The sequence below is a fragment of the Rhamphochromis sp. 'chilingali' genome (genome assembly GCF_963969265.1).
Source record: "Rhamphochromis sp. 'chilingali' genome assembly, chromosome: 7".
NCBI lineage: Eukaryota > Metazoa > Chordata > Actinopteri > Cichliformes > Cichlidae > Rhamphochromis > Rhamphochromis sp. 'chilingali'.
The window spans coordinates 3601299-3614605 of record NC_137934.1 but is presented as its reverse complement, the minus strand read 5'-3'; positions in this window follow the sequence as shown (position 1 = coordinate 3614605).

Below are 13307 nucleotides of genomic sequence, written 5' to 3'. Positions count from 1 at the left end.
AAAGTGAAATCCCTTCACTAATCTGTGGAGGACAACACATTAACCCCAAGAGCAGTAATGAACTCATCTCATTAATTAGAATAATGTCAGATTTAGTTGTAGCATAGAGAGACAATGAAAAGCGAGGACGCCCACTTGCCTTTGTGAAGTTTTAAGGTGTCTGCTCTTCACGGGAGTGGAGCTGATAATGAGAAACCGTTGAATTATTTAGCCTTGAAAGTAGTCTGAGACTGTTTACACAACGCTTTTTTCTCTTGTTCTTTTTTCAGAGAAAAACATGTCATTTTTAAAACATTTCAGAAAGAAATATTTTTTCCCTTTCAAGGTCTCGGGTGACTTTGAAATGACTGTGAATGAAAGAAAGCAACACAGGAGAGACCTAGGGAAAAGACTGGTTGACTTGGCAGGCTGTGGCCAAGATGGTCATTTTTCTGTCCTGACTCCAGTACTCTGGGGAAAACCTGTGAACAATAGCAAATACATTGAGCCCAGTCTCCTGTCCTTTAGCCTAAGGAGAACAATCACAGTCAGATGATTGAGGACAAGAGTGCATATCTAAAGATGGCCACCTTGTTTTATCTGCTGATGCTATGGTGTAAGGCACAAATGTGACGTGAAAAGAACAAGCTACAAAATAGACAGCTATATAATGGGGCAGTACAATATGACTTGCAAAGTTTAACCTTGTAAAAACAATACAATGTAAGAGTATTACCACTGCAATTATTACACAATTACACTGTGACAGCTATTATTGTAGTTGTAATACTAAAAGTAATTTAGAGATATTTGGAGGTTGCTTCCTTAACAAGAGCTAAATGAAAGGCTAATGCTAGCTGTTCAGCACAAAAACTGGAAACAACAATTAATTTAATCCTCCTACTATCAACATCAGAGCTACTAAATCACAAGTGTTACTAAGTGACAATTCTAAGTAACTCATTAGTTTAATATCAACAAAATGCAGAAAGCAAAAATAGCATACTGTGTTTCTATCTTTGCGCTAACTAAGCTAACAGGCTCTGTCGGCTTGACAGCTACAAAATTGTTCCGTAGTTACGTAGAATTGTTTCATTTAGATTTAAGAATTAATGAGTGTCAGAGCCTGAACACAGAAAGGAACACCCAGGTGGCTAGGATGGTGTACAGGAACATTGTAAATGGACTGGTTCTTAAATAGCAGTTTTTAACTCTACTTGAGCACTCAAACCATGTTATACAGCAGATGTCATTCACCCACACACGTACATACAAGCACTTTTTTCCTACATCTAAGTGCTTTCTATCTAACATGTACACACAAATTCACACGCCGATGAAAGCATTGGGAGAGCCACAGCCACCCCATTGGTGCCACATATGGATTTGTCCCCAATGAGCGACACTGCCGAAGGTGGTTGAGAACAACATGGCTAGGATTCTGTGGGACTTCAAGTTCCAGACAGATAAGCAGCTGCTCCCAGCGGACAGCAACATCAGACCTGTCTCCTTAGCACTGCTAGCATTTCTTTCGGATGTAGTCGCTTGAATTCACTGAATGTCATTGACTTTCTGTGGTGTGTGGTTTCCACAACATTACAGATTCCTTCCAGTGTGGATGCAACTGAAGACGCTAAAGACAATGACAAGTAGCAGATCTTCTTAAAACATAAAACAGCCTCCCCCTTAGCAATAAAAGCAGAAACATTTCTTGTTGTACTGTACCCAGTACAGCCAACAAATAGCATTTGTTGTGCTCCATAAACTTCTTTATGTAAGTGTCACAGGATAATTCATTAGGCTGTTGACTGCCAAAACGCTGGGAAAAAAGTTGAAATTATAATTCAGACTGCAAATTCTCAGGGGGTGGGGGGGGGACTGTCTAACCTGACAATTAACTTCCCCAGCAGGAAAGCACTGTTTGAGACTGCTGTGGGGAGGTGAGCATGTAAATCAATTAATTACGTGTGCAAGAGGAGGATTAATTAAGGAGCTGTTTAAAGTTGGCTGAGATCATCTTCATATTACTATAGGTTTCTAGAATTTTAACACAGCCCTCTTTGGCTTGACTCCATTACTGTCGGGGCACGTATAATTTAAATATAACAACACTGGCTGACCCAAATTACAATGCCCCCCCCCCCCCCCCTCACTGTTTTCATTCTTTTACCACAGAAATGGTGCTGACATAAATTGCTGTATCTTGAACTGTGCTGACCTGTAGGCACAACCTAAAAACCACCAAGCTGTACTTTCCTTCCATACTACAACTATATATTCCTACTGAGTAAGTCTTTATTGCTCATTTGGATGCAAGAGTTAAAAACGTGAATACATTGAAAATATCTGCATGCAGACTTATCACGTATAGTCGTTTGAAGTCAAAGTACAAGGAGGTGAGCCAGGTAAGTGCCCTTTTCCTTTTCCCACGTTGCCTCAATAATAACAATAAGTCGAGGGATTTGTGGCTCATTGAATGGTGTTTGTTTAGAATGAAAGGACTGGAGCTTAGATCAGGAAATCCCTCTAAAACGCACACAGGTATGCCCACCAGATCGTGGATCATCTCAAACAACCATTAAACATCCTGTGTACGAGTTAGGCACCGTTTTAGGATGGACAGTCAAACAGCAGAGACACTGAAAAGCACACAGGTAATATGAATTCTGCATTAAAGAGATGCAGTTCAGTAACACCTCAAAGTTGCTGTTTTTTGTGGGGGGTTTAAATGCACATTTTATCCTCCATCTCTCTGTTGACTCTGTAAACTTATACAATAATTTCTGGCGCTGATGAGAGGGCTTCAGGTAAATTAGCACTGGCAGACTGTCAAAAATTCACAAGAGAAATGTAGGCTAGAGGACTTCTGCAGCAGTAATTAACGCATGCTGGCATTTGAATGTTCATTTTGCTAATAATATGCATGGTATTAATTAGGCCTAAGTGATTAACATAACAACCGCTGGACAATGTCCCAGGGTAAGAGCAGGGCTGTTTTTTCTTTTTATTAACTCTCCCTAAAGCCACAGGCTCATTAATAAATCCTAGCAGCCACCTCTGCTAACCTTGACAAGTGAGTCATGTATTTGTTTGAAAGTAATTTGATAAACTCTGCAGGCTAAACTAAAAGCCCAGGAAGATGCAGTTGAAGTCATTGAAGAAGGACAAAAACCCCGAAAGCTGAGAGAATTATAACCAACAAAAGAAAGGAAGCAGATGCATGATTAAACCAGATAAACAGAGAAATTAATAAAATAAGGCGAGAAAAGAAGGGAGGAAGAAATCTTGAATACAAAAGAACACAAGGTTGAACTGAAAAGCCGATTAGAGAAAAGCAAAATTTTGTGTTATTAACTTTTAATAACATTTAGAGGGTAAATTTGTGACTTGAACCTTGCCACACTTTGTCTTTGCTCATTCAAGGAGACTGTAAATCAGAGATATGAAACATTAGCATTCCCTTCCTGGTATCCTAAGAAAATTTAACAAGAAGAAAAATCGAAATATTAGAAAAATTAAGCTGGCTTGACGTTGGGTTTTAGGGACAGAAAATTAAATGTTGTACACAATAAAGATATTTGGGCTGCATGCCAATCTCACACAAAAACAAACACTAGCTTTTCTAAGTAAATCTAACTGATGTCCAGAAGTAATTTCTTTATATTTTTCTTCCAAGGAAGACCATGACCTGGTCTTCTTCTGTTTTTTAAGCCACAAAACACTGACCTATGACTCATTTAAGTGTAATGAATTCAAGGGGTAAACCACAGACAACTTAGCAACAAACCAACTTTAAATTGTATCTTCTGTTGCAAAAATGCAGATTTTGTTTTCACTTCTTTCTTCTGCTTTTGCCGACATCTGCAGTCAGTGCCTACAACTATCTGTAAAACACAGTGGTGGCTCTGTCATGGTTTGGGGCTCGATTTCAGCCAGTGCTGTTAAGGATTTTGTCAAAACTGATGGCATTATGAACACACAAAAGTTCTTTTAGATTTTGACCGTGTATGCAGCACCATCTAGAAAACATGTGATTGCCAGTGGCTTCATTTTTCAGCATGACAATGATCCCAAACACAATGCAAATGCAGTAAAAGCATACCTAGATGGACCTCCAATAGTAAAAATGGCCTGTGTTTGTATAACGCTTTACTGAGTCCCTAAGGACCCCAAAGTGCTTTACACATTCAGTCATCCACCCATTCACACACATATTCACACACTGGTGATTCTACATGGATTAGTCTTCCCAGAGCTCGGACCTCAACGTTATTGAAGCGGTGCGGGCTCATCTTTACAGACAACAGAACAAAAGGAATTCAGCAAGAAGAGCTTTGAAGCCAACCTATTCTTAAAAGAACTATTCCTGAAGACCACTTAAAGAAAGCTTGCTTATGAGAGTTCAAGCCATGTTGAAGAATAAAGGTGGTCATACCAAAATACTGATTTTCAAGCTATTGTACAAGCTTGAAACTTTTCCCCTTTCCACTTGTTTCAATAAATGAACAAATCCATTTCCTGAAACCTAAAGAAATGAGGGGTGGCTCAACTTTTGGACAGCGGTCCCCAACCTTTTTTGCACCACCGACTGATTTATGTCTGACAATATTTTCACGGACTGTCCTTTAAGGTGTCGATAAATACAACAAAATAAAACCAGTAGAGGTACCAAAAAAAGAGAAGCTTCATTCATAACACACGGGAAAGACCCGGGGAAACCGAGTTAACGATAAAAACGATCAAAAAAATAATGCTAAAAACCCTGAAAATCATCATTTTCACACCCGAGTCTCAACTCTCGCCGCCTGGTATCAGTGAGTCAGGTCGGTGATCTAGAAGACATTAGTATAAATTTGCAGTGTAACCATTTCTTTATCTTTTAGCTTTGTTTTGGTCTACGTCAACTATGCAAAATACACAGATTATTAATAATCTCTGGGTCTCTTCCACAGTGTGTCTTTTGTCTCCTTCCTGAGATGGCTGCCCTGCCCTGAGCCTGGTTTTACGAGCGCTTTTAAAAGGATGTTTTTCCTTCCTACTGGTGCCACGTGCTTCCTCGTATGGGATCGTCTGATTGTTGGGGCTTTCTCTGTAGGGTCTTCTGGGTCTATCTAACATAAAGTGCCTTGAGGTGACTGTTGCTGTGAATCGGCACTATCAAAATTGAATTGATCGAACTCAAACTGTGAAGTTGTGGGCTGTCAAACATAAACAAAGGTACTTAAATCTCTCTGGAGAGTTGTGTTAAAATTTCACAGAGAATTTTGCAGATTATTCTATGTGGGTTTGTCACCAAAAGTGACAACTATAATATAAATGCAGGCAATTTCTCCATTGCCTGTACAAAAATATCAATTAGTGCAGCTTTAAAAGAACACATATCAGCTCTAAAGTCACAGCCTTTGTTGTAGCAATCAGCTTGGCATCATGCTGAGAGGAAGCTGTGGAGTGAGAACTTAATTAGGTAGCATTCAAGATGAAAGACTCTTGAGGATCAGTGGAGATGTTAAGAGCCCTTTCTGTGCAACCCTGTACTCCTCTATATACATAAAAATTCGACTGAATAACTAATATGTTCAACTCTCTGTTTCTTCAGGAAGAATTATCGATTTTATTATCAAACTCTGACATATTTTGTCGTTTTTCTTTGTTGTCCAAGGGACCAGATCAGCGGTCTGGAGACTGGCAGCCTTGTGAAGACAGCTAAGACTGAATGCTCTCCTGCCTTTCAATACTTTGTCATGCAAAACTCCAAGGACGTCGGAGGATCACCTCATTCTCCTCCTCGCCCCATTTGTGAAACGTGTCCGGCCTTCTCGGAGCCAAAGCGTGCCACCGGTGGGACTTCCAATTCATTGAAGGGAGGAGTAGGAGATTGCCTGAAGGGTGGACTCCACTCTCTGGTGAGCCAATTTAGTCTGACCTCTTGTCTCTTGCGTCCCAAGTCCAGATAAGTGTCCTCCAATCTGAAGGCTTTGTCACAGTTGTGTGACTGAGCTCTGGCAGCGGGCGGAACAGCTGAACCTGAACATCCACAACTGGAGGGATTACCGTGTCTTCCTTTTTTCTTTTCTTTCTTTTTTGCTGACATTTTCCTGTCTCTGACATCGTAGATAGGAATTGGGACAACAGACTGAGCGTTTGGCAAGACACAGGCCTACTATTCGATAACTGAAAGGTCAAATTTTTGATCACTTCAACTGCTACACTGTGTTCTTGAGCTTCATACATGCAAAGTCTTGGCAACAAATACACTTTTGCTTTTCTTTATTGGTATTTACTGGTAGTTTGTGTCTTTTCACACCTTTTCGGTCCAACCTGCCCAGTAACCTGGGCTTATAAAGGTCACACACCTCAGAGGCACTTGTGCAGTTATTGATTCTCAGGACAAATCACTGGAGTCCTGACCAGGGGAAGAGCACCACAACAACCTAAGGTTACGATGTTGCCATTTATCATCAAAACACGACTTTAAATGAGAGCACATCTCGAACTCCTGCAGCATTCTGTCTCATTATCATTTCCCAGAGAGTTAACATGCACTCTAACTCAGCATGGGGTTCATGAGGATGACTCTGACCCTGTATCTTCACCACACATCACACTCATTAGTCAGCGACGGATGAGGCAGGATCGGCCCGCTACGCCGCTTTTAACGCTGCACCCACCGCTATTGATCAGCCACTGGCTCGGGCACTTTTCTGTCTCTCTCAGTCGGCGGGCAATTACAGAGTAAACAAAAAGAAAACACACATAGAATATGACCTTAAAACGCTCTACTTATCACACGTGCTGGAGTGAGAGAAACACATCGATCTTGGAGTGAACTTGGGTGGCTCGGATAAAGGCTCAAAGTGAAGTGACAAAGGCAGCGCACGTACAAAGGCTGCATTGACTGCAACAATACCAAAAGGAAATGTGGTTAAAACTGATTCTCTTTCTATAAATGATTATATTAGAAGGCTAATCTTTGGTCATTTTGCCACTGGCTATCCTTGTGGTTGAATACAGACATTGATTAAGAGCCTTGCTTGAGGGCAGCTCTGCTAAAGCTGATGAGGAAAGGAAGAATATTTTGATTTCCCTGGAGACACTTGAGCCTGCTTCTTAACCTTCCACACTTTCATTAATAACATCTGTACATGTCTTTCTGTATTTCATTTGAAAACGTCATCAAATTAAAACGTGTTGTCACATTTCTCAGGAGAATAACATCGTTTGCAGAATCTGTACAAAACACTCCCCAAATTTTTCTTCCTCTTTTCTCTGATTACCTACTAAAATTACACTTGGATCCACTAGAGGTCGCTCTAACGCTGCTTTCTGTATCATATAGTTCTCTGTTTTGCCTTAATCCACCTTATTAACCCTTGCATTAACATGAGGAACAGTCACACAGTGCACACCAAATCCTGTATTTGCATACAGTGTCTATACACCCAGCATGTGAGGAGGTGTAGGAGTACAGAGGAGTACCTGAGCATCAACCAGACCTCCTGAATGATTTGTTTGCATTTTAAATCCCTGCATTAAGTTATAAAAACTGCACACAAGACTGAACCTGAAGTCAGGACAAGACGCCAGACTTCTTGCTAAAAAGCCCTTCCTTTAATGTAACTTGAAGTGACTCATCTCACAGTTCATTAGTTAGGAAAACACTCTTGATTGGTTTTCTCCCACAGGCCAGGTTGACCTTCTTTAAGTTGCCCGTTCCCATCAGTAAATTTTGGTCTGCGCAAATTCAAGACTTTGTTGTACCAGCGTGTACGAGGCACGTCTCACTTTTATCTGCAGCTCTTACCTCCCAACCCCCCTCTCCTTCCTCCCCTTCCCGAGGAAGACAGGAAAGAAATCCATCTCCTGAAACCACTTCTGATGGAAAATGCAGCTGTTTGCAAGTTTGCTCGCTGACAGAGCATGGAAACGGCTTGCAAGGCACGCTCCGACAGTCCTGCAGGCCTCCTGGCAAACTAACACAAGGGCACAGAGCTGTGGTTTCACATGGTTCAACATGCTGCATGAGTCACCCCCCCCCCCACAACATGGTGAGGCTCGCTAACTCAGACAATAATCCAGGGGTTGAATAATAACATGTGTGAACGACACATACATACACAAGGAAAAATACATGTCAAATGTTTGCTAATGCTGCGAGGTGACCTTTAAAAACACCGCAAAGCATGACAAGCCACCCAGTGGGAGTTGACCTGAAAGCACAATACATTTTATTTTCCATTAGGTGTTTAAACATTTGTATTCAATTAGGTCACACTGTTAAACCTTTAAAAAAATCAAGAAACAAAGCTTCTGTTGTCGATATTCTTCTTCTAACAATGACTAAAATGAGTGACTTGTAGCAGCAAACACACAAATGCACTTCCCTTCAGCTCTTCAGAGAGTTTTCATGTTTCTTAGTTGTTTTGATTTTATAGCCCACAATTTTACCGTTTCACACTCCCTAGTCTCAGAATCATTTTTACACGCAGCTGTTTTCACTGACAAGGCTCTAAAACCCTCTAATTGTAGAGCCCAGTATGAAGCTACATTTTCAGCTAGGTTAATGCTAAAAGTCACGGCTGTTCCGGCTATTCCAAGGACAAAGTTTAGGTGTCAGAACCGCAGTGGGAGGTAACGTAGCTGTATTATGACTACTGTGACAGTAGGCATGTTTACTAACTCTTTCAAGCTGCTAAGGAAACAGGAGATACAATTAATTCAGAAAGTATACAGTATATAGTGCTGTGCAATACTGCACATTTTGTTATGGATCTGATACCAATTAAATACAGGGCCAATATTGCCGATATCAATACCGATACAGCTTATATAGGGGAGAACAGTGTGTCATGACTTATTACATGAGTCAACATCAATTTGCAAATGCTGAACACACTTTAATGACCACGAAATCAATGCAAGTTTTCAACAATAATTAATTAAGACAACACAACAAAACTTAAGTTTAAGCTTTTCATGTATTTTGAAACTGGGTTTTTTGAAGACCTGCAATGTAAATGTGCCTGTCTCATAGAGCACTTTGGGTCAACTTCTGTTGTCTCAATGTGCTATTAGCTATAAATAAAATCAAAAAGGTTCAGATATTTTTCATAGAGCATGTTTGGGGTACAGTATTTTCCGCACTATAAGGCGCACTTAAAATCCTTTAATTTTCTCAAAAATAGACAGTGTGCCTTATCTATGAATTCAGGTTGTGCTTACTGACCTCGAACCAATTTCATGTGGTACATGGTGCTCATGGTGCTGCTTCAGGTCCCAAAAACAAACGAACACTGCAGCATCACTGAGAGCCAAACACTGTCTAAATTCTTTCATCTTTAATAAAAATGATCAGCGTTGCTGCTTTACCAGGTGTAACAATTAAGTTTAACATCCAGGCATCCATGAAAACAGGATTTATTAAATTTAACGGAGTTAGAAGTTAGCAGGAAATTAGCTCGCTAGTTTCCACCTAAACATGATATAGCATGTTCTGACTGAGAGATTTCTGAAAAATTCAAACGTACAGCTCTGCTATCACTTCCAACATAAATGAAGACAGAAAACTAACCAGCAGTGACGTTTGTAGGGTTACTGAAGTTGGGCTAGCTGGTATATAATGATGTGCTACGTGATTGCTAGCAACACAGCTATGTTAGCATAATATAAACAGTGAAGCTGGAGGATGAACGCTAACTTTTTTCCACTGTTAATGGCAGGGTTCCCGATGATTATGGACAAATGCAATCGCATGGCAGGATGCTGTAAATGGACCAAACTTCAGTCAGGAGAACAACTGAGATAATCCATCCACAATACGAGGTTAGTCATTAATATACTGCAACAACATGGGAATAGAGCATCTGCCAGATAAAACAATGGTACGGAAGAGGAGGAAGCAAGAAGAATGAGCTGCGTAAAGTTTGACTTATCTGACTGTTTTCTTTCGCTTAATGCACCTTATAATCCGGTGTGCATATATATATATATATATATATAAAAAACACCCAGCACGCCCCTGCGGGCGGTTTATCCTTCAAGCTCGGGTCCTCTACCAGAGGCCTGGGAGCTTGAGGGTCCTGCGCAGTATCTTAGCTGTTCCCAGGACTGCGCTCTTCTGAACAGAGATCTCCGATGTTATTCCCGGGATCTGCTGGAGCCACTCGCCTAGCTTGGGAGTCACCGCACCTAGTGCTCCGATTACCACGGGAACCACCGTTACCTTCACCCTCCACATCCTCTCGAGCTCTTCTCTGAGCCCTTGGTATTTCTCCAGCTTCTCGTGTTCCTTCTTCCTGATATTGCTGTCATTCGGAACCACTACATCGATCACTACGGCCGTCTTCTTCTGTTTGTCTACCACCACTATGTCCGGTTGGTTAGCCACCACCATTTTGTCCGTCTATATCTGGAAGTCCCACAGGATCTTAGCTCGGTCATTCTCCACCACCCTTGGGGGCATCTCCCATTTTGACCTCGGGACTTCCAGATTATACTCGGCACAGATGTTCCTGTACACTATGCCGGCCACTTGGTTATGGCGTTCCATGTATGCCTTGCCTGCTAGCATCTTGCACCCTGCTGTTATGTGCTGGATTGTCTCTGGGGCATCTTTACACAGGGGTCTTGCCTGGTGTGATAGACCCCAGCCTCTATGGATCTTGTACTCAGAGCTTGTTCTTGTGCTGCCATGATTAGTGCCTCTGTGCTGTCTTTCAGTCCAGCTTTGTCCAGCCACTGGTAGGATTTCTGGATATCAGCCACCTCCTCTATCTGCCGGTGGTACATACCGTGCAGGGGCCTGTCCTTCCATGATGGTTCCTCGTCTCCCTCCTCTTTCTTGGGTTTCTGCTGCCTGAGGTATTCACTGAGCACTCGGTCAGTTGGGGCCATCTTCCCAATGTATTCTTGGATGTTCGTTGTCTCATCCTGGACTGTGGTGCTGACACTCACCAGTCCCCGGCCCCCTTCCTTCCGCTTAGCGTACAGCCTCAGGGTGCTGGACTTGGGGTGAAACCCTCCATGCATGGTAAGGAGCTTTCTTGTCTTTATGTCAGTGGCTTCTATCTCCTCCTTTGGCCAGCCTATTACCCCAGCAGGGTACCTGATCACGGGCAGGGCGTACGTGTTGATGGCCCGGATCTTGTTCTTACCATTCAGCTGACTCCTCAGGACTTGCCTGACCCTCTGCAGGTACTTGGTGGTTGCAGCCTTTCTAGCGGCCTCTTCATGGTTCCCATTTGCCTGCGGGATCCCCAGGTACTTGTAACTGTCCTCTATGTCTGCAATGTTGCCTTCTGGTAGTTCAATCCCCTCAGTTCTGACTACCTTCCCTCTCTTTGTTACCATCCGACTACACTTCTCCAGTCCGAACGACATTCCAATGTCATTGCTGTATAGCCTGGTAGTGTGGATCAGTGAATCGATGTCTCGTTCACTCTTGGCATACAGCTTGATGTCATCCATGTACAGGAGGTGGCTGACAACTGCTCCGTTCCGTAGTCGGTATCCGTAGCCAGTCTTGTTAATGATCTCACTGAGGGGGTTCAGGCCTATGCAGAACAGCAGTGGGGACAGAGCATCTCCTTGGTAGATCCCGCACTTGATGGTGACTTGTGCTATGGGCTTGGAGTTGGCCTCTAGTGTTATACGCCACATCCCCATTGAGTTCCTGATGAAGGCTCTTAGGGTCCCATTGATCTTGTACAATTCTAGGCATTCCAGTATCCAGCTGTGGGGCATTGAGTCATAGGCCTTCTTGTAATCAATCCAGGCAGTGCACAGGTTGGTCAGTCTGGTCTTGCAGTCTCGGCTGACTGTTCTGTCTACCAGTAGCTGGTGTTTTGCGCCTCTGGTATTCTTGCCAATTCCTTTCTGTGTCCCACTCATGTATTGACCCATGTGCCTGTTCATCTTAGCCGATATGATGCCTGACAGGAGCTTCCATGTAGTACTGAGGCAGGTTATTGGTCGGTAGTTGGAGGGGACCGGTCCCTTCTTGGGGTCCTTGGGGATCAGGACCGTCCGACCTTCGGTTAGCCATTCCGGGTGTCTCTCGTTAACTAGCAGCTGGTTCATTTGTGCTGCCATATATATATATATATATATATATATATATATATATATATATATATATATATATATATATATATATCCAGCAGATCCTGGGAACAACATCGGAGATCTCTGTCCAGAAGAGCGTAGTCCTGGGAACAGCTAAGATACTGGACCCTCAAGCTCCCAGGCCTCTGGTAGAGGACCCGAGCTTGAAGGATAAACCGCCCGCAGGGGCGTGCTGGGTGTTTTGGTTTTTTTTATATTTATTTATTTATTTTTTTAGTAATTTACTGCAATTCAGTTTATCAGTTTCAGTTTACAATTGTTTGGAAACCCCACAAATTATAGATCTGTGCTGAAGGAATACCTTTTGTATATGCAGTGTGTTGAACTGCACTGGAAGAAGCCCAGCTGTAAAGTTACAGCAGCACAAACTGTAAACATCACATTATCACTGGAATTTGCATGTATACAGCTTTTTATGTTTGGTCATCATCTGCTGCCAAGTCTCTCTTGGAATTCTCTCTGGAATTGCAGCTACAAGAATACGGATCATTTACACTGGTAGGCTTATTCATCTTTGAGAACACATATTTAGTCAGTAAAGTGAATTACTTCTGAAAAGACTGAATAACCGCTGATGTTTGAATGTATCACTATGAGCTCTAATGTCGGGCTTTTATGTTAGAAACAAACAGCAGAATATGTTGAGTTGACTTTGTAGGACTAGCACATAAACCCTATGCAGTCAGTGAGGAATTTTCATAGTAGAATACATCAGTAGTTGTTAGCAGAACATGCAGAACCTCATTAACAGATGTCATGGTGCTGCCCTCTTCTGTTTAACTATCTAATGATTTCTGGGAGGTCAAGTACATAAGCAACACATTTTACAAATTCCCCGTGGTTGAAACCCATGTCATTGTGGTCAAGTCTAAGATTACACAATGTCTTCCTGAAAGATCCCCCCTCCCCGTGTCATCAAAATGGGAAAAAAAACACTACATCTTTGTGTTATTATTTGTGGATTGTGGAGCTGAATTAATGTTTTGTTTTTTATTTGCCTGCGTTCATTCTTTTCAAATTTACTGCAGGGAAGAGAACTAAACAACACAGTCATTTAAGACTGCTGTGCATTCTATAAAAAATAAAATAAAATGAGCTGGTGGCTGTCATGTGTTTTTTTTCTTCATTCCCCGCTCTAAAAATTATAGTTTTTAATATCCTACTTTTCCTCTTTCAAGCATTTAGCTCTCAGCTATTTTGTGGGTGTC